General features: G+C 42.3%; 1 protein-coding gene and 1 non-coding gene across 2 annotated transcripts in view; one reads left to right on the forward strand and one right to left on the reverse strand.

The window, feature by feature from the left end:
* Nucleotides 1-3,092, reverse strand: part of Baat (bile acid-CoA:amino acid N-acyltransferase) — a 24,797-nt gene extending 21,705 nt beyond the window's left edge. Inside the window, exon 1 of the mRNA XM_031376765.1 lies at nt 3,042-3,092. The gene's annotated coding sequence lies outside the window, so the exon portion shown is untranslated. The remainder of the gene's footprint in view (nt 1-3,041) is intronic.
* A 1,647-nt stretch (nt 3,093-4,739) lies between these two features.
* On the forward strand, nt 4,740-4,843 carry LOC116097250. Its single transcript, XR_004121298.1, has one exon. It is a non-coding gene; the product is annotated as a U6 spliceosomal RNA (small nuclear RNA).
* Nucleotides 4,844-22,878: the final 18,035 nt, after the last annotated feature.

Genomic DNA, 22,878 nt, shown 5'->3' on the forward strand with positions numbered 1-22,878 from the left:
TTTTTTTGCCATTGAAGTTTCTTATGACTCCTCATGATTAAAGTAGCCAGGTAAAGACAATTATTTTTACTATGGATGGCTATATATGAGAACTTGGCTCAAAAAGAGTTGTCTAAGACAGCTAGACAAAAGAAAGGAATAAAAGAGTTAACGTATACAATGTTTATGGGTATTGGGGAATAGTTTATAGAAAAAAAATCAGCAAAAAATTACAAATTTGTAATGCCTTTAATCCCTGCACTTGGGAGGCAGAGGCAGGTGGATTTCTGAGTTCGAGGCCAGCCTGCTTTACAGAGTGAGTTCCAGGACAACCAGGGCTACACAGAGAAACCCTGTCTTGAAAAACCAAACCCAAAACCAAAACCAAAACCAAAAAATTACAAAGGAAGCTTTAATAAAAATATCAGCTGCAGCCCTAAAAGCATGGAGGCACTTGCCTTATAGAGACACAAAGGCCAAAAGACTTACTAATATAATGCCAAAAAAAAAAAAAAAAAAAAAAAAAAAGAACAGAAAAACATTTTGAGGAATGTATTGCTCAGCTGACAAAGGCTATAGAAAAAAATGGTTCCTAGCTCTGAGACAAAAGATATTGTTCTAAAACAACTACCCTTTGAGAATGGTATGCCTGTTTGTCAGTCTCTTTTAGAGACAAATTTAAAAAAAATCTAAAAATAATTATGATTTTATTAAAGCATGTCCTAAGCTTGCTTCTTCATATCTTCAAGATATGCCCATTACAATAGCCTCACAAAGTCAGAATACTATACAGAATCTTACTCATCAAGGGAAGAAACAATTTAATCAAGCAGGCCAGGCTGGAAAATGTTACTGCCTCCACAACAGTATTTACTCATGACCCCCACTCAGAACAGGCTACCTTAGCTATTAAAAATCATAAAGGAATTTTTCCTCACACAAGGAGCCTATACATAATCAATGGAGCTAATAATACTAGTTATTGTATTTTTACAAACTAAGGATGAGTCTTTTTAAAACTGTCCCACTGTTTTCTAGCCGTTTCACAGGTCTGGCCCTAACTTTGAGAAGGACAAGCCATCAGATCATTGCTCTGCTCAGAGGAACTGCTTCTACATTCCCGTAGAGCTGCCATCAATCCCTGAGAAGCCCGAGTCCTTGTGATTTAAGACAGTCAAACGTTACAGTATGTCCTGTCCTTTGGAAAGTTAGCCTTTTTCTCTTGTTGTATGGACACTTATTTCTTATTGTTATTTATGCCTCTACCTACCCTGGCAAAACCTCCAAAGATGTAATATGTTTTTGTTTTACTATCTTATATTCTGGGAATGCCAAGGGCTTAAAATCATCTCAAGATACCCACGTGGCATAAAGCAATGATTATAAAAGCTCACAGTCCTCCATAGGCCTGAGTTTATTATCATTTTGTCTCCTTCTGAACCGAGGAAGCAACAACAAATCTCAAAAAGTTTTGATTAGTATGGCTTTTTGTATGATGACAAAAATTTACAACATACTGTATATGTGATCCACCTCTGGTTTACAATATACTCTCTATAGTGATAAATTTAAAGTTATAAAAGTCCATTCAGATTAAGAAAAGCTGATTTAAAATGTATGTCTAACTCCCTACAGCTGTTTAACACAAATCTGCTAAAAAAAAAACTTAAATAAGTAGCAACATATGTTTGATAAATCGGATATATTTGATAAATAAGACTCGTGGTAGCTTGGTCTGAAAGACCCCCGGAACTGGGGAGATCCTTACTCAAGTCTCGGGATGACGCGACCACCCAATGACTCACGATAGACCGAACTTGCTGCAATCACATGAGGAAGTTTTATTACAAGCAAGACAGGACAAGAGCTCAGGCCAGCATGCTGGGGTCTAGACTCATAGAGGAGTCCGACCCCGGCCTGGGATTTTACAAGGCTTATAAAGGCAGAAACCACAAACCGGGGGGAGAGGAAATGGGGTAAATTCCAAACCATAGATTTATCACCTAGCAAAGAGTCATGTCACACTCCAGCCAGGGCGTTGTGACATTCCATAGAGGGCGTTAGGGCACCCTGTGGTCATTCCAGGAAAGCCATCCTGTGGTTATCTCAGGGCACCCTGTGGTCATTCCAGGAAAGCCATTCTGTGGTTATCTCAGGACAAGAAAGGTGTTTTTTTAAGTTCCTGGAACTAGCTACTCCACCTTTTTTTCTTTTTGCTTGTGGCAGAGATTTTCCATGCCTGCTTTTAGGTAAAAGTTATACATTATACATTCTACGATTCTCCAGCCTTTCAGGTCAGGTTACCAATAGACAGCAAGGCTTGAGATACCTTCTCAGTTCTGTGCACATGTAAAAAATCTAGCCTCAAGCCTCACTTTCCTACCTAGGCCTCCAGCTGAGAAAGACCAACAGTTTATCTTGCTACCAAAATATAAAAAGGGATAAACTTACAAAACAGCTTTACCTTTCATTACTTCCGTATTTAAAGGAACTTGTTCTGTAATGAATTTTGTCAGTAATCACTCATCTGGAGCTCGTGATAAATAAATGGATAAAACAATGATGTAAAGCATATTAAAAAAATGAAAAATGCTTCAGATTTCTTTCCCTCTCTTTCCTACTGTTATACTAAGACTTGAAGAGTTCAGAATTTTACTATTGAGCCATGGAGTTCTGATAAACTATTAATGTAGCTCTGGTGAAGCACTACTAAGAGTATCATAGTCACAAGCTCAAGATTTTAGATTTCCTTTTGGTTGTCTTCTAAATCTAAAACATCTGTCTTCCCATGTAAAACATCTGTCTAACCTACACACACCCACTCTTCTGGATAGAAGGAAGAGTGTGAATGCTTTTAGCTAAAATCATTTTACAATAGATTTTACTATAACTTGAAGGCGTGAATCTACTGCCTTTTCTCTTTTCTACAATGTGGATTTCAGTACAGATTACAAACAGTGGTAATAATAACATGTCTAAAACATTTCTTTTTATAAATTCATACACACACACACACACACACACACGCACATATTCTTATAAGCTTCAGGAAATTGACTTACCTCTCACAGGTCTAGCTTGTTCTTCCTCTGTGCCTCTTCCCTATATAATCCAGGCATTTTGGTTATCGACCCCTTTTTGTACGTTTGGCCTCATGACTATGGTACATGGCTCTTCTTTCTCTCTTCCCCTCCCCATCTCCCTACATGGTTCAGGGTCATGTCTACACTGGACTCTCCCAGATGTCCCTGCCTCTGGCTATGCTCTCCCCCATATCTATAATAAACATTTTCTTCCACCATACCTAGGAGCAGTCATGTCCTTTCCTTTCTTATTTATTTCTTTTTTTTTTCCCTCACTCCATACAGCTGACATAAATCTGCAAACCACAAACTACAGTGACTTCGAGATCCTCAGAGAATCCGTTACCAGGTGTAATTCGAGAACCACAAACAGCAAAAAAACAGTTACCAGGTGTAATTCGAGAACCACAAACAGTAAAAAGGCTCTTCTAAAATAGAGGTGTTGCCTACTGGGAAACAGAAAACCAAAGAAACCCAAAACACTGACCTCCCTGGTTCCCCATGAGCTCAGAGGCACAGTGTAGGACAAGCTGTCTTGCCTTTAAGGAACAATGGTGAAGCACAGCAGACTTACCTGTAGCTTGCAAATGTCTATCCTACAGAACACTGTAACTTGTTGAAAGCTACAAATGCTTCCAGGGAACCCACCAGAAGCTCCAGGATTCTGCTGGTTGGGTCCCCTAACGTCAAAGCAGGGGCAGGAGCCACTGCAGACTGAAAGCAGATATTCTGACCTAGGCTGCCTTTCAACTGAGCTGCTCCAGAATGGACTTTTAATACTTAAGTCTTTTTTCCTTGTCTCCTCCTCTCAACCTCTCACTCCCTCTCTTTTGTCATTGATTTCCTCCTCTATGGCAGTAATCTCCTAAAAGAGTTAAATTTAAAACTTGTGTTGGCTAATGAGAAAATTGCAGGTTTGAGAAAAACACAGTGGACCAAGGTCAAATATGTCCAAATAAGCCTGGGCAAAAGCAAGCTGTTACTAACAGGCCAAAAAGATATAGAAGAGAAAGCATGCAAGGACATGTCTGGGCAGACACTGAGTAGTGGGCCATCTGGTCCTCTTAGATATGGTTTAAGGTCAGATGCTCTGTTGACTCAGATTAACACCAACCTTAGGAATTTACCACTCTGTTCTGCACATAATATAGTTGATATTTGAACTAGCCCATCATGTATAGCCACACTGATTGCTTTGTTCCCCCAGACCTTTTTTCTATATAAACCCCTAACCCCTGAGCCTCATGGTCGATTCTGCTGTCTCCTGTGTGAGACACGAGTCAAACGGGAGCTCCGAAAGTTAAACTGCTTCATGTGTTTACATCAAAATGGTCTCTCGTGATTCCTTGGGTGCACGTCCTCCTGAGACTTGAGTGGGGGTCTCCCCACGGGGGGTCTTTACTCCTAAGCAGGTTATCCTCTTTCCATCTCTGCAGTGGTGTGGACTGGAGACAAGAGTCACATGAGGAGTGTGTTTTTGAAAATATTACTAAGGGCCACACCTGAAGGTTGTGACTTGGTCGGTCTAAGAAAAGACACTAGATCTTGTGTGATAGACTGTAGCAGAGCATCAAAAATTTCTCTAGGTGGACATCATACAGTCTTAGGAAAGTAATGTACCTAGTTACCAATGCCGGTGGCTCTAAAGTACGTGGTGCTTTATAAGTGATTAAAGTTGTGTTCATTGTAGCAGCCCATATACTAAGACTGGAACAATACTGAGATTAGCATGGTCCCTGCAAAAGCCTAACACACAAGTTCACAAAGCAGTCTTTATTTGAGAGTAGGTAAGAAAGTAAATCACAAGAAAGAAGAAAAAACTTGAAAATATTGTCTTCTGGAAATAACCCACATTTTAGTCCCTCTTCCTGTTGTTTTTCTTTTCATAGTGTACTGGCTGGTTTTGTGTGCCAACTTGACACAGGCTGGAGTTATCACAGAGAAGGGAGTTTCATTTGGGGAAGTACCTCCATGAGATCCAGCTGTGGGCCATTTTCTCAATTAGTGATCAAGGGGGGGGGAGGAGTCCTTGTGGGTGGTGCCATCTCTGGGCTGGAAGTCTTGGGTTCTATAAGAGAGCAGGCTGAGCAAGCCAGGGGAAGCAAGCCTGTAAGAAACATCTCTCCATGGCCTCTGTGTCAGCTCCTGCTTCCTGACCTGCTTGAGTTCCAGTCCTGACTTCCTTTGGTGATCAACAGCAATGTGGAAGTAAGATAAATAAACCCTTTCCTCCCCAACTTGCTTCTTGGTCATGATGTTTGTGCAGGAATAGAAACCCTGACTAATACACATAGTATATCCACATATGTACATAATGATTGGGCATAGTATCTTGGAAAAGTACCTTGATAGTTGATGAAGGTGACATTGGATATTCAAAATATAGATGGGAGAATTATAATACTGAAGAGGTCAGGTCAGGACCTTTGGAAAATTCCACCAGGCAGTCCTCCCCTCCTGGAAGAAAGGAATCATAGAGCACATAGGCCCCCCTCTCCTCCTGAAAGAGAGGCCATGAAGCACATAGGCTCCCCTCCCTTCCAGAAGGGAGAGACTGATTACATTCCTCAGAAAGACCACAGAGGGGGATCCACTGTTGGCCACCTACAGATAAGGGAAGCCCTTGCTACCTCATTCCCTAAGGGTCAGTCTAAAAGTATTTGGGGTGGTCAAGAGCTACGGGCAGACATGCTTTAAAGTCACTACCATTGGGAGCCTGAAGGATGCTCCAGGTCCCCTGGAAGGAGTCAGGAGAACTCCCCTCCATTAGGCCCAGTCCTGGCATAAGCTGGCTGAGTCGCCTGATTACTGGCTTCCTGCCAGTAGCAGGAACGAACTGTGAGTTGATTGTCTTTCTCTGGGTTCTTGAACTTGGATGCACACCCATGGCAGGAGCTAACTGTCTGTGTGTTTATTGTCTTTCTCTGTGTTTGTTGGTGTTGGTTATCTTGTTCTGTGTTCTTGGACTTGGACTGATGACATTATTGGACAAACTGAATGTACCCCATTAAACATCCTAGCTAACCACTGGAGGAAAAAACTTGCCAGTAGTAGAAAAGGAGGGCAAGGAGCTCTCTGTTCCTCTGAATGGCCTGCCTTTGGAGAAGGGTGGCAACCCATAGGGACCTTCGACTTGCAGGTGTTCAAAGCAGTAGAGGAAAGAGTCTTTAGGCCAGGATCCCTCGGACACTCAGACCAAGTGCCCTATAGAGTTACCTAGAAAAATCTAGTGGAGAACACAGCCTCCCTTCATTGGATAAAAGCCTTTATTTCCCCAAGACCCACCTCACAGGTTCTGGCCATCAGGAAGAAGGAAGCTTGGGAAGAGGGATCCAGAGCTGAGAAGAATTCGATCCTCTAAGACCCTTCAACAGTGGACCTGTTGCTGCAAGACCCTCCTCTTTCATATCCCCTTACCCTTGCCCTATGGCCTTGCCAGCACCAGCACCGGCTCTGGGATCCTCAGCCCACATGGGACTGGGGCCATTGTACCCCCTTTACTGGAGGGAGGTGAAGGAGGAGACCCCCAACTTCCCTGCCCTTCTGAGAGCCACCTCCCCTGATACCATCCATGGTGGCTCTCCCACTGAGTGCATATGGGCCTCTAGAAAAGGGCAGTCAGGCTATGCAATATTGGTCCTTCTCTTTGGTTGACTTGTACAACTGGAAGGCCCAACACACACACACACACACACACACACACACACACACACACACACACACACCCTTTCCAAGGGGCCAATTAATCTCTTTGAGATTGTTTTATTTACTCATCAGTCCACCTAGGAGTAAATACTCCTAGGTCATGAGAGTGCTCTTCATGACCAAAGAGCGAGAAAGGATAATGCAGGAAGTCAGAAAGAATGCCCCTCAGACATGGGGGTGCCATCGATTGATCAGGCTGTTGTCAACAGCAGGCTTTCCCTAACTAGACCTGACTTGGACTTTAATATGGCAGAAGGTAAGGAGAACCTGAAGGTCTATGCTAGACTCCATTGGTGAGTCTCAAGGGGGGGGGTCCCACGACAACCCACAAATTTGATCAAGGTACATGAGGTTAAGCAGGGACCAGATGAGTCGCCCACAGCCTTTCTAGAGTGGCTCATGGAGGCATTCTGCCAACATACAGCCTATGACTCCAGCAACAAGGAACACAAAGCTACTGTGTCTATGGCTTTTATAGACCAGGCTAGTAGAGATATCAGGAAAAAGCTTCAGAGGCTAGAGGAACTACAGGGATTTAGTGCAGGTTGCTGAGAAAGTCTACCATAACAGGAAGACAGAGGAGGAGAAGGAGCAGAGAAAGAGAAAGAAAGTGACAGGGAAGGAATCTACAGAGAGTCCTGGCTACAGTAGCTAGGGAAAGCAGAGAAGAGAGACAGAAAACCCCTTGAAAAGGACCAGGGGGCATATTGCAAGGAGAGAGGCCACTGGGCCTGAGAGTGCCCTAACAAATGGAAGCTGGGGACAGGAAATCCCAGGCCTTGAGAAAAGTGCCCCTAAACGGCAAAGGTGTTAGCCCTGGGGGAAGAGGGAAGATGGGGTTCGGACCCCCTCCCTGAACCCAGGGTAGCTCTGAAAGTGGAGAGGAAACCCACTCGATTCTTGGTAGACACAGGGGCTCAACGCTTGGTCCTCCTCTAAGCCCCATTTCCAAGAAAAAATGTTGGGTCCAAGGAACCACTGGCACCAAAATGTATTCATGGACTACCAGAAGAACAGTGGACCTAGGGGTGGGCCAGGTATCCCATTCATTTACAGTCATCCCAGACTGTCCCTACCCTCTGTTGGGGCGAGGCTTACTGTCCAGATACACTTCCTGCCCGACAGGCCATAACTAACTGGCTCAAAAGGAGAGCCCATGAGTGGAAGAAGACCTCTCCAACTGGCCCCTGCCGGGAGCTGAGGCTACTGCTTTACAGATGGGAACAGTTTGCTCCATGCTGGTCAGAGATGATCAGGCGCTGCCATGGTGGACAGCACAAATGTCATCTGGGCAGGACCTCTACCCCTGGCTTGTCTGCATGGAAAGCAGAGCTAATTGCCCTCACCAAGGCCTTGGAACTCAGGGCTGGCAAGAAAATTAATATCTGCATGGATGTCAGGTATGCCTTTGCCACTGCCCGTGTCTGCAGGGCTATAATAACAAGAGAGAGGACTGCTCACAACAGAGGGAAAAGGAATAAAAAACAAGCAGGAAATATAGGATCTCTTGGATGCCCTGATAAAGCTAGCAACTGTGAGTATTATTCATTGTCAGGACATCAGAAGGAAAGAGACTCAGTGGCCCGAGGCAATCAAGGCAGATCAAGTGGCTCAAGAAGTGGCTATGCAGGAGCCTATCCCAGTTAAGGGCCTGCAAGAGACACCCGCTGGGGAATGGGACTGAACAAAGGGATGGCCTCACTTAGAGTATACTGAAGAAAGGACTCAGATTGCTAGCCTCCCTACCTAGAGAAGGAATGGCAGTGGCACACACAAGAAGGAAAAACTATACTCCTCAGAAAGCAAGCTGAGGACTTACTTGACCAAATGCATAGATGGACCCATTTAGGAGATAAGAAGCTCATCCAAGCAGTCAAGGGACCTAAAGTCTATGCAATGGACCTTGTAGAACAGTGTAAGTTACGTCAGCAAGTCAGTGTTTATGCAGCCAAGAACAATCAGGGCATGAGACCTAAGGGAGAATGGTCTGGGGTTTATTGAGAGGTCAATTTTATGGAAGTTAAGCCAGGAAAATATGGTTACAAGTACCTTCTAGTGTTTGTGGATACTTTCTCTGGATGGGTTGAAGCTTTCCCCACCAAGCAGAAAACAGCTACCATGGTAGCCAAGAAGATATCAAAGGAAATTTTCCTAAGGATCAGAGTGCCCAAGGTAATTAGATTGGGCAATGTTCCTGCTTTTTCTCTAAGGTAAGTCAGGGATTGTCAGAGATATGGGGACTAGTTGGAAGCACCATTGTGTGTAATGTCCCCAGAGCTCAGGGCAGATAGAGAGAATGAACAGAACCCTAAAAGAAACCTTAACTAAACTGACCTTGGAGACTGGTGCAAGCTAGGTGGCATTCCTTTCCCTGGCCCTGTTTGGAGCCCAGAACATGCCCTACCATTTTAACCTGACCCCTTTTGAGATTCTGTATGGGACCCCCACTTCCTTGACCTTGAGGATTCTTGATCCCCCCCCAGAGTGACTTTTCAGGCTGACAAGGATCTTATAACTCGATTACAAGCTTTCCAGATCAGCCACCAGGAATTGTGGCCTAAACTTAGTGCCCTGTATAACACAGTTACCCCAGAGGTTCCGCACAAGTACCAAGTTGGAGATTGGGTATATGTTAAGAGGCATCATGCTGAAAACTCGGAAGCAAAGTGGAGAGGGCCGTTCCTGGTGTCATTGACCACCCCAACCTCTATTAAAGTGGATGGAGTAACTACCTGAGTTCACATCAGACTACCACCTGCACCTGACACCAACTAGATAGCAGCCAGACACCCAAGCAACCCCCCTTCTACAAAGCCAGAGAAACCATGAGATGGCTATGGTGTACCTTCCGGCGCTGAGCCTTGGTAACCCCCACAACCCTACCAGTGTGACTTGGCAGGTTATCTAAATCACTGAGGCTAGCCAAGCAGAAAAGAGAAAGAGAACAAGCCCAAGGTTGTTTTGAATCCTGGTTTATTAGTTCTTTTAGTTCTCCTTGGTTCACAATCCTGATCTCCTCCCTAGCAGATCACTTAATCATCTTGTTTTTACTTCTGACTTTTGCTCCTTACATTTTGAGCTACTTGGTCACTTTCATTAGGGAACAAGTAGGTACAGTGCAGCTAATGATCTTAAAGCAGAAGTACAGAGAAGTAGATACAGAGGACCAGGAATATGAGCTATCAGAATACCAGCATTAGCTTCAGGATTAAAGCATGCACAAGAAAAAGGAGGGAATGAAGAGGTCAGCTCAGGACCTTTGGAAAATTCCACCAGGCAGCCCTCTCCTCCTGGAAGAGAGAGCTCATAGAGTACATAGGCACCAATCCCCTCCTGGAAGAGAGAGGTCATGAAGTACATAGGCTCCCCTCCCCTCCAGAAGGGAGAGACTGATTACATTCCCCAGAAAGACCACAGGGGAGACCTACTATTGGCCACCCACAGATAAGGGAAGCCCTTGCTACCTCATTCCCTAAGGACCAATCAGTTTAAAAGTCAGATTGTTCTGCCAATCACATTGTCCCTAGTTGCTGATGCTCTATTCTGCCCCTGAAAACTGTATTAAAACTGGCCAAATGGGCTTCTCAGGGTCACTGCCTCTCCTTCGGGTGCAGGACAGCCCCAGCGCACTTAAACAACAAATTCCTCTTGCTTTTGCATTGATCCCAGGCTCTGCATGGTTCACTCAGAGGGCCCCTGGTAGCTAAGGCTCGTCAGAGTCTTACAATACCGTATTAAAACTTCAAAGTAAACACAAAGCATTCATGCATATAGATTGATTAGTCTTTACCAAACACTTCATTAAGAAAAAAAGCTTCAGCTACTGACATGAAGTACAGCATGGGAGGAAAACAGCTGGAGACTTGTAGACCATAGCCATGTTGCACTGGTGAGGAGAGACACCCAGAAATTTGTCTACTGCCACATTGCTTGGGTGAACCTTAGATACATACAGGCCTGCCAGCCACCACTACACCGAGAGAGGAGGTCACCCTGAGGCCCATCAGCCATCTAGCCTGCCTGCACAGGGAACCACTAGAATGTGAAAGTATGTGGTAGACTGTGGGGCCTGGGCACTGTGGAACTAGGAGGAGTCAGTCCAGAGCCTCAGTGGTATCGAGTTGTGTCCCAACTTATCTCAAAAATCCCACAATTCTTATCTCAAGAGCAGTAGGAGTGAGTGTCACTCCCTTCCTTGCCATGGGGCCTGCATGTCCTGGTGCATGTAGACCTGTACCCTGGACCTTTGTCACTACCAGAGAAGGTTACGTAATCACAGCCAGGTTAAACTTCTCCTTTGCTTATAAGGTCATGTCCAGTAAGCAGCTGGAATTCCTCCTCATGTAAACAAGGCATTCTCAGCACCTCAGCTCTAGCTAATGATGAACACTCATCCCCCAGAAGCCTCTACCCACACCTAAAGGTTTAAATAGCCTTTGTTGCCCCCAGTTAAGTGAGCTTCTCAATGAACCCCGCCTCCCGAGAACCCATCCTCAGGCGCACACTCACCTCCTGAGGTCTCCATCACCTTCAGCCACTTCTGCTTCCCACATCCTCCCTGAGGGATCTGCTGGCTGCAGTCACCCAGTTGACCGTGCTCAGAAGGGTGAGCCCAAACGATAGTGGACTGATGAGAAAGAGAAGCAGAATAGTTTGAGCATTATGAAGAGAGATAGAACTGGAGACCCAAGAGTGGAGAGAAATAGACTTGTTGTGAGTAGCCAGCCCTCTACCTGAGGCCATGTTGAACTCTCAGCCTAAGCTGCCTCTGAAGGCCATGTCTAGGTCCATGACTACACAGGATCAGGAGTTGGTGTTCATGTCCATAGCTCATATTACCACTAGAGAAACCGGGTACATCCCTGGTCCAGGCAGCCACCAGAGACCGTGTGGATGTCCAGGGGTTGTGTAGAACCAACCCCACCACTACTGGCCATGACACTCTGGAGAGTTGGCCCTGTCTCTCATTGATTGCAGTACTCAGAAGAGTGGAGAGCAGGCACTGTGCCTCACCTGGACAGCACAGTGGAGCTGACCCTGGTGGCCCTGAGGTATGAGTGTGAGAGAGCTGACCCCACCATTTGTCTGCTGTGGGTTGAGACAATCACCTCTTGTCCCTCACTACCTGAGATTCCTTGGTCATGACAATGGAAGAACTATCCCTGGCTGTAACACTTGGAAGAGCAGTCCTTACATCTTACCTGGGCAGCACAGCAGAGCTGGCCCTAGTGGCAGGGATGGGGGTGCAAAGAAAGAGGAGAGTGAAAGAAAGGGAGAGCTGGCCCAGCCATTCTCTGGCATGAGGTGACATGGATGCAGATATGATGTCCTCTCCCCATTCCTTTGTTACCTGCAGCAGTCTGAAGAGCTGACCCCAGGCTCATGAAAGCAGGTGAGTTGTCCCTGCCCCTCACCAACAGCAGCACTTCACAGTGTGTGCCCTATGTGCACAATGGAGTTGGCTCTGGAAGTCTGGGTAAGATGGCCCTGAGGGCATGAAAGCTGGAGAGCTGATCCTAGCTCTTGACCATGGTAACATTAGGTGGCCTAGCCAGAGCAGTTTTGGAGAGTTGGAGGGAGAACCAGGAGGCTGACCAGCTCAGCTACCACGCAGGCCCAGATCCAAGGTTTTGAATTGGCTGGATCTGAGATTGGTTTTGAGTTTCTGGATCTGTCATGTGATGTAGACTCATGTGATGTTTTGCTGAGGCAAGACCAATGGGAGGACACATGATGTTTGGAGAGAGTATAAATAGAACTCAATAGACAGTAATGGGGTACTTGCATAGCTAGCCTTGCAACACTTCTTTGGGCTCAAGTCTTTGCCGATCTTCAATTTGTTGAGAGAGGCACAATTTCTCCTGTCATCCAAGGGTGATTCTGGTGGATTCCACTGACTAGTGTCTGGCAGTTTCTGCTGGATCATGCCACTGCTGCTGATTTGTGTTTGGTATCCTGACACTACTGAATGGGACCGCTGATATTCTGACAAACAGAGATTGGAATCACCTCCAAGGACTACTTCTAAATGATCCACCTCCCCTTGAACTATGCCTTCTCTCCCCTATCTTTGGACAGTGTGCTAGAATGGGGGTGGGGGGAGCATTTGAAAACCTGTAAAAGTAGGTTGTTAAAAAATTTAAACCTAGGGCTGGAGAGGTGCCTCAGTGGTTAAGAGCACTAACTATTCTTCTAGAGGTCCTGAGTCCAATTCCCAGCAACCACATGGTGGCTCACAACCATCTGTTATGGGATCAGACGGCCTCTTTTGGTGTGTCTGAAGAGAGTGATAGTGTACTCATATACATAAAATAAATCAATAAATATTTTTTTTTAAAATCTAAGCCAAAAGCCACCCCCCAAATTTATATCATCTGTAAACTATTAGAGCATGTGAAAGGGCCAGTCCTGATTATCCAAAGCTGGAGGATCTCCATGACACAGGGCAACAACAGGATAACTGAGAGGAGTCTCAGTGAGGATACAATATTGATGGTGTTGAAAGACCCCTGGAGGAGACCCCCACTCAAATCTCGGGAGGACGTACACCCAAGGAATCACGAGAGACCACATCTTGATGTAATTACAAGAGGTATATTTTAATTTTCAGGATGCCCTGGTTCGGCACCACAGTTATCTCACGCAGGAGATAATGGAGCCAACCACGAGGCTTGAAAGTTAGAGGTTTTTATAGGAAAAAAGGTCTGAGGGAACAAAGGGATCAGTGTGGTCATACATGATTGGCTAGTTCAAATATTAACTATTACGTACAGAACAGAGTGGAAAATTCCTAAGGTTGGTGTTAATCTGAGTCAACAGAGCATCTGACCTTAAACCATATCTGAGAGGACCAGATGGTCCATTACTTAGTGTCTGCCAGGCATGTCTTTGCAGGCCTGGGCCTTGGACATGTCCTCGTTTGCCTAGACATGTTTTCCTCTATGTTTATAGTTTTATGTCTTCTTGACCTGCCAGCTCTTATGATATCTAACAACTTGTTTGCTCTTTCCCAGGCCTATGTGGCCAGTTTGTGATGGATTCTTAGGCCCATAACTCTTCTTCCTAGTCAGCACAGGTCTAAAGCTTTAATTTCTCCTTACAGTGTCACAGAAGCCAGAAGCTTCAAACTAGACCAAATGACTCATTGTAATGAAATTTTCAAGAGAAGATGTGTGGACAAAAGAGTCTATTGTGTGACACACTGTGACACACTACAGCTTCCAAGAGATGACTTCTATGCTTTGTTTTGATTTGTGTGTGTGTGTGTGTGTGTGTGTGTGTGTGTGTGTGTGCATTTATTTGGTGGGAAAGATTTTGAGGGTGAAGGGTGGATACAAAGGGATGAGGAAATGAGTGGTATTAGAGTGCATGATGTGAAGCTACTTGGAATTGTGTAGAGCAATGGAACCAAGAACTTTGTGTAAAAGGCCTGGGTCCTTTTGGGGTAACAGACCCCAAGGTATAAGCAGAACATCTTAGAATAGATAATTTGTGAGTAATAGAAAATTATTTCTCACCGTTCTCAAATATCAGAAGTCCAAGATCAAGCAGAGCACATGTGGCATCTGATGGCAGTGGACTCTCTGCTCTGTACGTGGCACCTTATCACTGCATCCCAGTAAGATGACTCTTGCCAGGCCACGGTGGTGCTGCACGCCTTTAATCCCAGCACTTGGGAGGTAGACGCAGGTGGATTTCTGAGTTCAAGGCCAGCCTGGTCTACAGAGTGAGTTCCAGGACAGCCAGGGCTACACAGAGAAACCCTGTCTCAAATAAACCAAAATAAAAAATAAAAAAATAAAGATGACTCTTACCAGCCATAATTCTACCAATGTCTGGTCATAGACACAGGTCATGTCTTAAATCTGTCCCACAGTCCTCTTCAGTGATGACCTCACTAGAATCCCATTTAATGCTTTTATTATGACAGTGTATCTCAAAACTCTTCCAGCCTTTATTCATTGTATAGTTACAACTACTTTTACTTCTTTGGGTGTTAGTTCGAGTATCCCTACCTACTGAAGAGATATCAGTTTCTGTCACTGTTTTTGCTGTTAGAATACAATACTCTAGAATAGGGTGTTCATAAACTATATGAATGTGTTGCTCACAGGTGTGGAGGCTAGGAAGTCTAAGATCATGGTGCTGGCAGAGTCAGTGGCTGGTAAGGGCTCCTCTCTGCTCCACAGATGGCATCTTGTCTGTCACTCTCATGAAGCAGATCCCCCTCAGCTCAATCTCTCTGTCCCTTCTCTCCTTCCAACAGTTTATCAGAATAGGGTTTTTTCCCCACTCATTGGCCTGATTCCCATTTTCTTAAGCCATGTGAAATTGATATTCCTGTTCTTTTATCCTTGAAATAATTTGGAGCAATACAGTGAAAATTTTGATTTTAGAATCGAACTGATCTAATTCTAATAGAATGATTAGAATTCTAGTCAGCAAACATAAGAATAGCTCATTAGTGTTATATCATATAACTTCATGTGCTTTACTTGGTCAGTGTGATGCTTAAAGCTGAAATGCCTCCTGAAGGTTTATATGCTGAAGGTTTTGCTGCCAGCTTTAAGGTTAATGTTATCAACTTGACAAGGCAACAAACCCCAGGACAAGTCTGTGATGGCATTTCTAGATTGGGTTGAGATAGACAGACCTATCCTAATGTGAGTGGCATCCTTATCTAGACTGGATTCATGGACAGAGCATCAACATTACTCTCTCTCTCTGCTTCCCGACTGCAGTCATGTGACCAGCTGCTTCAAGCTCTTGACACCTCGTGGCTTCCCATGGACTGCATCCTTAAGCCATAAGCCAAAAGCAAGTCAAAATTAAATTGATTTGTCAAACATTCTGTCACAGTAACAAGAGAGTAACCCATACAGAAAATTGGTGTTGAGAAGTGAGTTTATTGGCAAAAGGAATGTAGTAGAGTTAGGCTTTTTTATTGGCTGGTCAATAAAGTTACCGGTGGCCAATGGTTCAGCAGGGAGACAGGCAGGGCTTTTAGGATTCTCTGGAAGGGACTGAGGAAGGAGGAAGAGGAAATTTGGCCATGACAAGGGCATAGAAGATGGGCCATTCCAGAAAGGTGCCGGAGGGAAAGAGAGCGGAAATGTAGGTACAGGAAGAAAGTGGCCCCAAGAGGGCTGCCCAGTAGGGTCCAGGGCAGCAAAGGTGAAATATAGATTTAGCAAGTATTAACTTAGGGGTATTGGAGGGGAGTATGTGTTAGACACATGGAATTATGGAGTGGCCCAGCCATTGAGCTGTTAAGGCATATTAAAAATAAGGCTGAGTGTGTGTGTCTTTCATTTGTGAATCCAGAGCATTGGGTGTTTGTGAGAAGCACTCTCACCTGTGTGTGCCACCACCAGGGAGTTTAGAGCAAAATAACAATTTACCTTACAGTTTCACACTATGAAAAGACCAAACCTAAGAATAATAGGAGTAGAAGAAGAAAAATTCCAGTTCAAAGGCCCAGAAAATATTTTTAACAAAATCATAGGGAAAAAAATCCTAAACAAAGACATTCCTATGAAGATATAAGAAGCTTACAAAACACCAAGTATTTTAAGCCAGGAAGTCCCCTCACTTTCTAATAATCAAAAGACTAAACATACAGAACAAAGAATACTAAAAACTACAAGAGAAAAAGATCAAGTAAGATGTAAAGTCAGATCTATTAGAATTACACCCAACTTCTCAGTGGCTACTCTAAAAGTGAGAAGGACCTGAACAGAAGTCCTGAAGAGTCTTAGAGACTACAGATGTCCTCTGAGATTACTATACTGAGCAAAAATTTCAAGCCACCATAAATGGAGAATACAAGATAGTTCATAATAAAGTCAAATGTAAACAATATCTATCCATAAATTCAGCCCTTCATAAGATACTAGTAGGAAAACTCCAGCCCAAGGAGGTTAATTACATCCTCAAAAAAACAGACAATAAATAATCACACACCAGCAAAACCTAAAGAAGGGAAACATACAGACACACAGGCTTGCACACCACCACCAATAAAATAACCAGAATTAACAATCATTGGTATCTCTCAATATCAATGGGCTCAGTTCCTCAATAAAAAGACACAGACTAACAGAATGGTTGTGAAAATAGAATCCATCATTATGCTACATACAAGAAACAATCCTTAACATCACAGATAAATATTACCCCAGAGTAAAGGGTTGTAAAAAGATTTTCTAAGCAAATGTTGTTTAAGAAACAATCTTTTATATCAATTCCAATATTTAACAAGATAGACTTCAAACTAAACTTAAAAGAGAAAGAACACTTAGTATTCATCATCAAAGGAAAAAAATCAACAAAGATGATTTTTTAAATTCTTAACATTTATTCCCCAAACACAAGATCACCCATGTTTGTAACAGAAACATTATTAAAGCTTAAGTTATACTTCAACTCTCCCACATTGGTAGTGCAAGACTTCAATGTCCACTCTCACCAATGGACAGGTCATTGAGACGAAACTAAACAGGAAAATACTGGAGCTAATATTAATGAACCAAATGGACCCATCAAATATCTATAGAACATTTCACCCAAACACAAAAGAATACACATTCTTCTCAGCATCTCAACAATCTCCAAAACTGGTCACATACTCTGTCACACAGCAAGTCTCAACAAATTCAAGAAATTGAAATAACCCTCTATATCCTAACAGACCACCATGGATTAAAGCTGGAGTTTAACAATAGAAACAACAGAAAGCCTACCAGCTCATGGAAACGGACAACTCTTTACTGAATGATTACTGCATCAAGGCAGCAATAAAAAAAGAAATGAAAGATCTTATAAAATTCAATGAAAATGAAGGCAAGACATAGCCAAACTTACAGGATACAATGAAAGTGGTACTAAGAGAAAAATTCATAGCACTAAGTACTTTCTTTTTTTTTTTAAAGTTTTATTGCATTATAATGAGAAAAGTTACATGATTTCAGTTTATCTGAATTTGTTAATATTTAAAAACATATTTTAAGTAAATAGAATTAAATCACATTCTTGTTTTCCTTTTGTACCCCAACACCTCCCAGAGACCCCCCTTCAATACCTACAATATCTTTTTGCCATATTTTTTAAAATTTGTAAAATATTATAACACTAAAAATGAGTATTATAAAAGTTGTTTGATATAAAACAACAATCAATTTAACAGTCTTATGTAGAAGCTTTATGGCAATACTGAAAATACATACGTTTTTCTCAATATAAATTTTAAATAGCTCCAAATGTATTAACTGTATATTTCAAAATAATACATCACTACTAATATTTTCTTAAATGAACATAAATATGCAAAGTGTTTTTGTTTGTTTCTTTTATATTTAGTAGAGCTTAAAATCTTGGCTCTTACTGTGGTAACTTGATACAAGAGTTACAAACGTCAAGCAAAGCATTCAGTCTTACTCTTTGTTGTTCTCTTACAAACCCCCTCCCAATTTAATTGTCTACATTTCTTTTGGGTATATAAATACTTTTAAAATATGGAAGCTGTTCTGAAAACCATAGTATAGTGTAAGAACATGAAATAAACAATACTACTAATAGAGAACCTGAGATAGGAGAAGCAAGATCTCAAGACCATTATGTTGTACACAGCAAGACATTGTCACGAACAAACAAGCTGAAAGTGTATATGGAATGTATAATATTGGACATGTTTCTCCAATTACCAAATTAGAGAGACCATTGGATGACAGTCAACAAATTTCTAATTCCTCATATTTTTGGATTTCAATCAATTAGAATATGTTGGTAATATTAATTTTCATATTAAGATATTAAGAAAAGGTAATTGTCACTTCCTATTGTTTTTGTTGTAAGATGTGGAATTAGATTTGTGTGGATTTGTTGAAAGATTACTTTCTTGCTTCTTCTAGGGTGTAGTTTTGCTCCTTATGTTGATGTTTTCCATCTATTATCCTTTGTATGGCTGGATTTGTGGAAAGATATTGTGTAAATTTGGTTTTGTCATGGAATATCTTGTTTTCTCCATCTAAGGTAATTGAGAGTTTTGCTGGGTATAATATCCTGGGCTGGCATTTGTGTTCTTGTAGGGTCTGTTTGACATCTGTCCAGGATCTTTTAACTTTCATAGTCTCTGGTGAGAAGTCTGGTATAATTCTGATAGGCCTGCCTTTATATATCACTTGACCTTTTTCCCTTACTGCTTTTAAAATTCTTTCTTTGTTTAGTGCATTTGGTGTTTTGATTATTATGTGACAGGAAGAATTTCTTTTCTGGTCCAGTCTATTTGGAGTTCTATAGACTTCTTGTATGTTCATGGGCATCTCTTTCTTTAGATTAGGGAAGTTTTCTTCTATAATTTTGTTGAAGATATTTACTGGCCCATTACATTGGGAGTCTTCACTCTCTTTTATACCTTTTATTTTTAGGTTTGCTCTTCTCATTGCATCTGGATTTCCTGGATGTTTTGGGTTAGGAGCTTTTTGCTTTTTGCATTTTATTTGACTGTTGTGTCAATGTTTTCAATGGTATCTTCTGCCCCTGAGATTCTCTCTTCTATCTCTTGTATTCTGTTGGTGATGCTTGCATCTATGACTCCTGATCTCTTTCCTAGGTTTTCTAACCCAGGGTTGTCTCTCTTTCTGATTTCTTTATTGTTTCCATTTCCATTTTTAGGTTCTGGATGGTTTTGTTCATTTCCTTAACCTGTTTGATTATGTTTTCCTGTAGTTCTTTAAGGGACTTTTGTGTTTCCTCTTCAAGGGCTTCTAGATGTTTTCCTGTGTTCTCCTGTATTTCCTTGAGGGTGCTATTTATGTCTTTCTTAAAGTCCTGTATCATCACCAGAAGAAGTGATTTTATATCTGAATCTTGCTTTTCCGGTGTGATGGTGGGTCCAGGACTTGCCATGGTGCGAGTATTGGGTTCTGATGATGCCAAGTAACCTTGGTTTGCATTGCTTATATTCGTACGCTTGCCCTGTATCATCTGGTTATCTCTACTGCTACCTGCCTTTGCTAAATCTGACTGGAGCCTGCCCTTCCTGTGATCCTGATTGTGTCAGAACTCCTCAGAGTCAAGCTGTCTCTGTGATCCTGTGATTCTGGGATCCTGTGACCCTGGGCTTGTTAGAGCACGTGGGAGTGGAGCTTCCTCTGGGTGTTTTGGGAATGACTGCAGAGTTTGCACCCAAGGTCTGCTCAGGGCACCAGACAGCCCAGACAGACCAGAAGCAACCCAAGCCACTGGGCTGGCAGAGTTCCTGTATGCCTGGTTCCTGCTGGTCCCAGTTTCTCCTGGTGTTGGGACAGATGTTATGTCTTCCTCACCTCTAATCATGGGCATGTTAGAGTGCCTAATAGTGGAGCTTCCTCTGGGTGTTGTAGGACAGGAAAGAACCTGAGCCACTGGGCTGGCGGAGTTCCTGTGTGTCTGGTCCTGCTGGTCCCAGTTACTCCCGGAGTTGGGACAGATGTTTTGTCCTCCTTACCTCTGATCCTGTTCCTATTAGAGAGCCTGGGAGTGGAGCTTCCTCTGGGTGTTGTGGGACCAGAGGGAACCTGAGCCACTGGGCTGGCAGAGCTCCTGTGTGCCTGGGTCCTGCTGGTTCCAGTTACTCCCAGGGTTGGGACAGATGTTATATCCTCCTCACCTCTGATCCTGGGCATGTTAGAGCACCTGGGAGTGGAGCTTCCTCTGGGTGTTGTGGGATTGATCAGAAGGAACCTGAGCCACTGGGCTGGCGGAGTTTCTGTGTGCCTGGTCTCGCTGGTCCCAGTTACTCCCAGCGTTGGGACAGATGTTAAGTCCTCCTCACCTCTCATTCTCACTAAGTACTTTCATAAAGAAATTGGAAAGATCTCATATTAGCAACTTAATAGCATACCTGAAAGCTCATAACAAAAAGAAAGACACATATACAAATGGAGCAGATGGCAGAAAATAATCAAACTCTGGCAATAATTAATAAAATAGATAGAATTAATAAAATAGAATACAAATAAAAAGAAAAAATACAAAGAACAAGTGAAATAAAGAGTTGGTTATTTGAGAAAATCAACAAGATAGACAAAAAATTATCCAAAATAACAAAAATATAGAGGAAGAATATCTAAAATAACAAAATTAGATGAAAAAGGAGACATAACAGCAGACACTAAGGAAATCCAGAGAATCATTGGGTCATATTTCAAAAAACTATACTCCACAAAATTAGAACATCTACAAGAAATGTACAGTTTTCTCAGTAGGGACCACTTACTAAAGTTAAATCAAGATCAAATAAACAATTTAAGGAGACCTATAACCATAACCAAGAAGCAGTCATTTTAAAAAATAAAAGCCCAAGGCCAGATGGTTTTAATGAAGAATTTTACCAGACTTTCAAAAAAGAGTTAATACCAATACTCCTCAAATTATTCCACAAAATAGAAAGAGAAGGAACATTATCAAATTAAATTTATGAGGCCACAGTAACCCTGATACCCAAACCACACAGAATCAACAAAGAAAGAATTACAGATCAATTCTTTCATGAACGTTAATGTAAAAATACTCAATAAAATACCTGAAAACCAAAAGAGCACATAAAAAAAGATCATCTACCATAGTAGGCTTCAGATGCAAGGATGTTTCAACATACAAAAATCTGTCAATGTAATCCTCTACATAAACAAACTGAAAGAAAAAATATGATCTGAAATTGTGAGCCAAATAAATCTGTTCTCTACTGTTTGCTTGTTTATTTGTTTGTTTGTTTGTTTGAGTTATTATGTTACCCTGATCCTCCCACCAAAGCTGACTAATACAATTATAAATCTGAACAAAGAGAGAAGATTAAAATGTACAATCAACACTATTTGGAACTGTGGTGTGACCTATCCTGTGTGCCTGGCCTTTTGAAGGATCCCAGTAGCTAATCAACTGGCCCTTTCAGAATTCTTGCCAGGCGGTGGTGGCACATGCCTTTAATCCCAGCACTTGGGAGGCAGAGGCAGGCAGATTTCTGAGTTCAAGGCCAGCCTGGTCTACAGAGTGAGTTCCAGGACAGCCCGGGCTACAAAGAGAAACCCTGTCTCAAAAAAAACAAAACAAAACAAAACAAAAGAATTCTTATCTGTCAGAACTGCTTGACTCTAAGACCATCAGTGTTGGTTGCCTTTGGGATTTCTGGGAACAGAATAGGTTATTAAAAAGTCAGCTGGGCTTGTGAATGGAATTGGGATAACAGAGTAAGAAGAGAAGGCAGTTGATGCAGAAGTTGTGATTAGGAGACAGTTGAGCCAGGAGTTGAGTTGAAGAGATAGGCTAGAATAGTTGTTATAATTTTGAGCTGCTAGTATTGCAAAAACTGGGAAAAAGGACTACTTCAGCTGACTGTTGGAGAATTGAGGGAGGAATGGTTGTGAGATATATTTGAAGGGGCTGAACTGGAAACTGGGAGGAGGCCGGGCAGGGAATTAAGAGAACTGGTTACTGTTCTAAAATAGCTGGCCATTTTACACAGAACAACATCTTGTTATCTAAGGATCTATTGTATTACATTCTAGAGATTCTGAAAAGATAACTTTTTTTTTTTAATTTGGGAGAAATTCCTTGGCATATAATTTAGGAGTATATACACCAGAATAAATGCCAATATTAATTCTCCTTCTTCCTATATCTGAAAACTGGTGCCAGAAGTATCTGTTATTGCAATTAGCTGGTTATTATAATCAAATTGATATATTTTAATTGACCATATATGTATGACAAGTTCCCACGTCAACCAGTGAAAGGAAGGGGCAATTTGTTCCACAGTAAACCTAAGTTTTTTTGTTTTTGTTTTTGTTTTTAGTTTAAGCAAAAATATTATCAAAAGCAGACAGAAGTAAAAGAGAGCAGGCAGACATGGGAGAAGTGTCTTCATGTTGCTATTAAATGATAAATCTTTACTAGTTCCCAATCATACTTCAAAATGATCTGAAGTGTATGTCTACATGTATGTCTTAACCCTGTTAACAACCAGTTACCCTCCACTTCTTCCCATTGCAATTTAGTAGCTCAGGAATAATTGTGCCATGATTTGTCCTTTGTAGAAGACTGAAGGCCATTTTGAATGCTCTAGCAATTATGC

Source organism: Mastomys coucha, unplaced genomic scaffold, assembly GCF_008632895.1.
Source record: "Mastomys coucha isolate ucsf_1 unplaced genomic scaffold, UCSF_Mcou_1 pScaffold18, whole genome shotgun sequence".
NCBI classification, from domain to species: Eukaryota; Metazoa; Chordata; class Mammalia; order Rodentia; family Muridae; genus Mastomys; species Mastomys coucha.